Consider the following 7,526-nt stretch of genomic DNA (forward strand, 5'->3'; position numbering starts at 1 on the left):
TCGGATGCCCCGACTCGAGTCGTCTCCAAATTTTTCGCACGACTCATGTCACCGTGCTCGACTTGATTCTAAGTGCCCCGAGCCGTGTACATGATCCAAAAGCGGTTAACTTTTTCTTTTTGGTTAACGCCCAAATTTTTCAACCCGACCCGCCTCGGCAACCTCGACTCGAAGCGCCTCGAGCCTTAATGGCCTCCAATGTTTTTGCACGACTCATGCCACCGTCGACTTTTCGCTCGAATCATGTCACCCAGGGCACCTCGATGCTACGTGACCCGAGCCCTGTGCGCGATCCAAAACCGGGTAACGTTTTTTTTTGAACTCCCAAAATTTCATTCTTTTTTGCCTTACGAGGCCTATCATGATCTCTTTTTATAAAGAAAATTCTCAAATCGGATCGTTTCGGCTACCCTACCTCGAATCCGGCTAGCTAGGCGTAACGCCTCGAGTCGGCTCGGCAATACGTGAACTGAAACTTGTGCGTGATCCAAAAGCGGGTAACTTGTTTTTTTTTTTTGTAATGCCCAAAATTTAGCGCTTTTCGCTGTACAGGGCCTCTCATGACTTTTTTTGTTTTTTTTTTTTTTTTTTCCCCTCGTCGACCCAGTCGGGTCGCCCGAGGCTGGGGCGACGGAGATGGGTTGACCTAGTCGGGTGACCCAAGTTGGGTCGACCCAGGCGTGCGATCCTGGCTGGGGACAGCAAGTCGATTCTATAAGTTTGCTTGCCAATTTTTCTGGCCAGGTCGGCTCACCAAGTCATCTAACCATGTGGTCTTTGCCAAATCAAGAATTGACTCTTTAAGTCCACTCACAGCTCGTCAAGACGGCTCACCAAGATGACTTACCATCTCGCCTCACCAGGTTGCCCCACCAGGTCGCCTCTTCTTTAAGACCGCTCACCATGTCGGCTCCCCAAGCCACCTCACCGAGTCGACTATTCAGGTTGCCTCACCAAGTCGACCCCTTAAGTTCGCTCACCAAGTCAGCTCCCTAAGTCAGCTCACCATGTCGAATCACCTAGTCGTTTTACCACCTTGCCCCAGCAGGTGTGCTCGCCAAGTCGCCCCGCCGAGTTGCTTCTCTAAGCCCACTGACCATGTCAGCTCACCAAGTCAACTCTTTAAGTTCGCTCACCAGGTCAGCCCGCCCAAGTCGCCTCTTTAAGTTCGTTCGCCAGGTCGGCCCGCCCAAGTCGCATCAGCGGAGCCCACTCACCATGTCAGCTCACCAAGTCGGTTGTTCAAGTACGTTGCCAAGTCAACTCTTTAAGTTCGCTCGCCAGGTCAGCCCGCCCAAGTCGCCTCTTTAAGTTCGTTCGCCAGGTCGGCCCGCCCAAGTCGCATCAACGGGCTAACTCGCCGAGTCACCTCACGAAGTTGACTCTTTAAGTGCGCTCACCAAGTCAGCTCACCAAGTCGACTCACCATCTCGCCTCGATAAGTTGGCTTGCCGAGTTACCCCACCAAGTCGTCGCCTCTTTAAGCCCGCTCACCGTGTCAGCTCGTCAGGTCGGCTCACCAAGTCGACTAATCAAGTAGGCCCACCAAGTCGCCTCAAGGATAGCTCCTCACCATGTTGACTCAATGAGTCGCCTCACCATGTTGACTCTTTGAGCCCGCTCGCCGGGTCGCCTCACCAAGTCGACTCGAGTACGTTGCCAAGTCGACTCTTTAAGTTCGCTCGCCAGGTCGACTCGCCAAGTCAGCTCACCATGTCATCTCAACGAACCAACTCGCCGAGCCGCCTCACCACGTCGGCTCTCTAATACCACTCGCCAAGTCGCCCCACCAACTCGCCCCGTTAGGCCCACTCACCACATCGCCCCGTTAGGCCCACTCTCACCAAGTGGACTCTTTAAGTCTGCTCATAAAGTCGAGCCACCAAGTACTCTCACCAAGTCGACTCTTTAAGTCGTTTCATCGAGTCACCCAACCAAGTACTCTCACCAAGTCAACTCTTTAGGTCCGTTCATCAAGTCACCCCGCAAAGTCGACCCTCTAAGTTCGTTCATCGAATCACCCGACCAAGTCGACTGTTTAAGTCCTTTCATCAAGTCACCCCGCCAAGCCGACTCTTTAATTTCGTTCATCAAGTCACCAGAACAACTACTCTCACCAAGTCGACTCTATAAGTCCGTTCATCAAGTCGGCCCACCAAGTACTCCCACCAAGTCGACTCTTTAAGTCCGTTCATCAGTTCACCCCGCCAAGTACTCTCACCAAGTCAACTCTTTAGGTCCGTTCATCAAGTCACCCCGCCAAGTCGACCCTTTAAGTCCGTTCATCAAGTCGCCCCGCCGAGTTGCTTCTCTAAGCCCACTCACCGTGTCAGCTCGCCAAGTCGGTTGTTCAAGTACGTTGCCAAGTCAACTCTTTAAGTTCGCTCGCCAGGTCAGCCCGCCCAAGTCGCCTCTTTAAGTTCGTTCGCCAGGTCGGCCCGCCCAAGTCGCATCAGCGGGCTAACTCGCCGAGTCACCTCACGAAGTTGACTCTTTAAGTGCGCTCACCAAGTCAGCTCACCAAGTCGACTCACCATCTCGCCTCGATAATTTGGCTTGCCGAGTTACCCCACCAAGTCGTCGCCTCTTCAAGCCCGCTCACCGTGTCAGCTCGTCAGGTCGGCTCACCAAGTCGACTAATCAAGTAGGCCCACCAAGTCGCCTCAAGGATAGCTCCTCACCATGTTGACTCAATGAGTCGCCTCACCATGTTGACTCTTTGAGCCCGCTCGCCGGGTCGCCTCACCAAGTCGACTCGAGTACGTTGCCAAGTCCACTCTTTAAGTTCGCTCGCCGGGTCGACTCGCCAAGTCAGCTCACCATGTCATCTCAACGAACCAACTCGCCGAGTCGCCTCACCACGTCGGCTCTCTAATACCACTCGCCAAGTCGCCCCACCAACTCGCCCCGTTAGGCCCACTCACCACATCGCCCCGTTAGGCCCACTCTCACCAAGTGGGCTCTTTAAGTCTGCTCATAAAGTCGAGCCACCAAGTACTCTCACCAAGTCGACTCTTTAAGTCCTTTCATCGAGTCACCCCACCAAGTACTCTCACCAAGTCAACTCTTTAGGTCCGTTCATAGAGTCACCCCACCAAGTCGACCCTTCAAGTGCGTTCATCAAGTCACCCCACCAAGTCGACTCTTTAAGTTCATTCATCAAGTCACCCCGCCAGGTCAGCCCACAAATTACTCTCACCAAGTCGACTCTTTAAGTTCGTTCATCAAGTCACCCCGCCAGGTCGGCCCACCAAGTGGACTCTTTAAGTTCGTTCATGAAGTCACTCTGCCAAGTCGGCCCACCAGGTCGACTCTTTAAGTTCGTTCATCAAGTCACCCCGCCAGGTCAGCCCACCAACTACTCTCACCAAGTCGACTCTTTAAGTTTGCTCACCAAGTCACCCCGCCAGGTCGGCCCACCAAGTACTCTCACCAGGTCGACTCTTTAGGTTTGTTCATCAGGGCACCCCACCGAGTACTCTCACCAAGTCGACTCTTTAAGTTCGTTCATCAAGTCGCCCCGCCAGGTCGGCCCACCAAGTACTCTCACCGAGTCGACCCTTTAAGTTCGGTCATCAACTCACCCCGCCAGGTCGGCCCACCAAGTACTCTCACAAAGTCGACTCTTTAGGTTCGTTCATCAATTCACCCCGCCAGCTCGGCCCACCAAGTTCTCTCACCGGGTCGACTCTTTAAGTTCGTTCATCAAGTCACCCCGCCAGTTCGACCCACCAAGTACTCTAACAAAGTCGACTCTCTAAGTTCGTTCATCAAGTCACCCTGCCAGGTCAGCCCAGCAAGTACTCTCACCAAGTCACCCCGCTACTTCGACCCACCAAGCCGACTCTTTAAGTTCGTTCATCAAGTCACCCGGCCAAGTCGGCCCACCAAGTCGACTCTTTAAGTCCGTTCATCAAGTCACCCGGCCAAGTCGGCCCACCAAGTCGACTCTTTAAGTCCGTTCATCAAGTCACGTGACCAGGTCAGCCCACCGAGTACTCTCACCAAGTCGACTCTTTAAGTTTGTTCATCAAGTCACCCGGCCAGGTCGGCCCACCAAGTACTCTCACCAAGTCGACTCTCTAAGTCCGTTCATCAAGTCACCCCGCCAGGTCGGCCCACCAAGTCGAATCTTTAAGTCTGTTCATCAAGTCACCCCACCAAGTACTCTAACCAAGTCGATTCTTCAAGTGCGTTCATCAAGTCACCCGACCAACTACTCTCACCAAGTCGACTCTTTTACTATGTTCATCAAGTCACCCCACCAAGCACTCTCACCAGGTCAACTCTTTAGGTCCGTTCATAAAGTCACCCCACCAAGTCGACCCTTCAAGTGCGTTCATCAAGTCACCCCACCAAGTACTCTCACCAATTCGACTCTTTAAGTCTTTTCATCAAGTCACCACACCAAGTACTCTCACCAAGTCAACTCTTTAGGACCGTTCATCAAGTCACCTCGCCAAGTCGACCCTTGAAGTCCGTTCATCAAGTCACCCCACCAAGTCGACTCTTTAAGTCAGTTCACGAAGTCACCCAACCAGGTCGGCCCACCAAGGACTCTCACCAAGTCGACTCTCTAAGTCTGTTCATCAGGTCACCCCACCGAGTACTCTCACCAAGTCAACTCTTTAGGTCCGTTCATCAAGTCACCCCGCAAAGTCGACCCTCTAAGTTCGTTCATCGAGTCACCCGACCAAGTCGACTGTTTAAGTCCTTTCATCAAGTCACCCCGCCAAGCCGACTCTTTAAGTCCGTTCATCAAGTCACCAGAACAACTACTCTCACCAAGTCGACTCTATAAGTCCGTTCATCAAGTCGGCCCACCAAGTACTCCCACCAAGTCGACTCTTTAAGTCCGTTCATCAGTTCACCCCGCCAAGTACTCTCACCAAGTCAACTCTTTAGGTCCGTTCATCAAGTCACCCCGCCGAGTCGACCCTTTAAGTCCGTTCATCAAGTCGCCCCGCCGAGTTGCTTCTCTAATCCCACTCACCATGTCCGCTCACCAAGTCGGTTGTTCAAGTACGTTGCCAAGTCAACTCTTTAAGTTCGCTCGCCAGGTCAGCCCGCCCAAGTCGCCTCTTTAAGTTCGTTCGCCAGGTCGGCCCGCCCAAGTCGCATCAGCGGGCTAACTCGCCGAGTCACCTCACGAAGTTGACTCTTTAAGTGCGCTCACCAAGTCAGCTCACCAAGTCGACTCACCATCTCGCCTCGATAAGTTGGCTTGCCGAGTTACCCCACCAAGTCGTCGCCTCTTTAAGCCCGCTTACCGTGTCAGCTCGTCAGGTCGGCTCACCAAGTCGACTAATCAAGTAGGCCCACCAAGTCGCCTCAAGGATAGCTCCTCACCATGTTGACTCAATGAGTCGCCTCACCATGTTGACTCTTTGAGCCCGCTCGCCGGGTCGCCTCACCAAGTCGACTCGAGTACGTTGCCAAGTCGACTCTTTAAGTTCGCTCGCCAGGTCGACTCGCCAAGTCAGCTCACCATGTCATCTCAACGAACCAACTCGCCGAGCCGCCTCACCACGTCGGCTCTCTAATACCACTCGCCAAGTCGCCCCACCAACTCGCCCCGTTAGGCCCACTCACCACATCGCCCCGTTAGGCCCACTCTCACCAAGTGGACTCTTTCAGTCTGCTCATAAAGTCGAGCCACCAAGTACTCTCACCAAGTCGACTCTTTAAGTCGTTTCATCGAGTCACCCAACCAAGTACTCTCACCAAGTCAACTCTTTAGGTCCGTTCATCAAGTCACCCCGCAAAGTCGACCCTCTAAGTTCGTTCATCGAATCACCCGACCAAGTCGACTGTTTAAGTCCTTTCATCAAGTCACCCCGCCAAGCCGACTCTTTAAGTCCGTTCATCAAGTCACCAGAACAACTACTCTCACCAAGTCGACTCTATAAGTCCGTTCATCAAGTCGGCCCACCAAGTACTCCCACCAAGTCGACTCTTTAAGTCCGTTCATCAGTTCACCCCGCCAAGTACTCTCACCAAGTCAACTCTTTAGGTCCGTTCATCAAGTCACCCCGCCAAGTCGACCCTTTAAGTCCGTTCATCAAGTCGCCCCGCCGAGTTGCTTCTCTAAGCCCACTCACCGTGTCAGCTCACCAAGTCGGTTGTTCAAGTACGTTGCCAAGTCAACTCTTTAAGTTCGCTCGCCAGGTCAGCCCGCCCAAGTCGCCTCTTTAAGTTCGTTCGCCAGGTCGGCCCGCCCAAGTCGCATCAGCGGGCTAACTCGCCGAGTCACCTCACGAAGTTGACTCTTTAAGTGCGCTCACCAAGTCAGCTCACCAAGTCGACTCACCATCTCGCCTCGATAATTTGGCTTGCCGAGTTACCCCACCAAGTCGTCGCCTCTTCAAGCCCGCTCACCGTGTCAGCTCGTCAGGTCGGCTCACCAAGTCGACTAATCAAGTAGGCCCACCAAGTCGCCTCAAGGATAGCTCCTCACCATGAGTCGCCTCACCATGTTGACTCTTTGAGCCCGCTCGCCGGGTCGCCTCACCAAGTCGACTCGAGTACGTTGCCAAGTCCACTCTTTAAGTTCGCTCGCCGGGTCGACTCGCCAAGTCAGCTCACCATGTCATCTCAACGAACCAACTCGCCGAGTCGCCTCACCACGTCGGCTCTCTAATACCACTCGCCAAGTCGCCCCACCAACTCGCCCCGTTAGGCCCACTCACCACATCGCCCCGTTAGGCCCACTCTCACCAAGTGGGCTCTTTAAGTCTGCTCATAAAGTCGAGCCACCAAGTACTCTCACCAAGTCGACTCTTTAAGTCCTTTCATCGAGTCACCCCACCAAGTACTCTCACCAAGTCAACTCTTTAGGTCCGTTCATAGAGTCACCCCACCAAGTCGACCCTTCAAGTGCGTTCATCAAGTCACCCCACCAAGTCGACTCTTTAAGTTCATTCATCAAGTCACCCCGCCAGGTCAGCCCACAAATTACTCTCACCAAGTCGACTCTTTAAGTTCGTTCATCAAGTCACCCCGCCAGGTCGGCCCACCAAGTGGACTCTTTAAGTTCGTTCATGAAGTCACTCTGCCAAGTCGGCCCACCAGGTCGACTCTTTAAGTTCGTTCATCAAGTCACCCCGCCAGGTCAGCCCACCAACTACTCTCACCAAGTCGACTCTTTAAGTTTGCTCACCAAGTCACCCCGCCAGGTCGGCCCACCAAGTACTCTCACCAGGTCGACTCTTTAGGTTTGTTCATCAGGGCACCCCACCGAGTACTCTCACCAAGTCGACTCTTTAAGTTCGTTCATCAAGTCGCCCCGCCAGGTCGGCCCACCAAGTACTCTCACCGAGTCGACCCTTTAAGTTCGGTCATCAACTCACCCCGCCAGGTCGGCCCACCAAGTACTCTCACAAAGTCGACTCTTTAGGTTCGTTCATCAATTCACCCCGCCAGCTCGGCCCACCAAGTTCTCTCACCGGGTCGACTCTTTAAGTTCGTTCATCAAGTCACCCCGCCAGTTCGACCCACCAAGTACTCTAACAAAGTCGACTCTCTAA

The sequence above is a fragment of the Cupressus sempervirens genome, chromosome 7, assembly GCF_028749045.1.
Source record: "Cupressus sempervirens isolate cs-2001-9-10 chromosome 7, ASM2874904v1, whole genome shotgun sequence".
Classification (NCBI taxonomy): domain Eukaryota; kingdom Viridiplantae; phylum Streptophyta; class Pinopsida; order Cupressales; family Cupressaceae; genus Cupressus; species Cupressus sempervirens.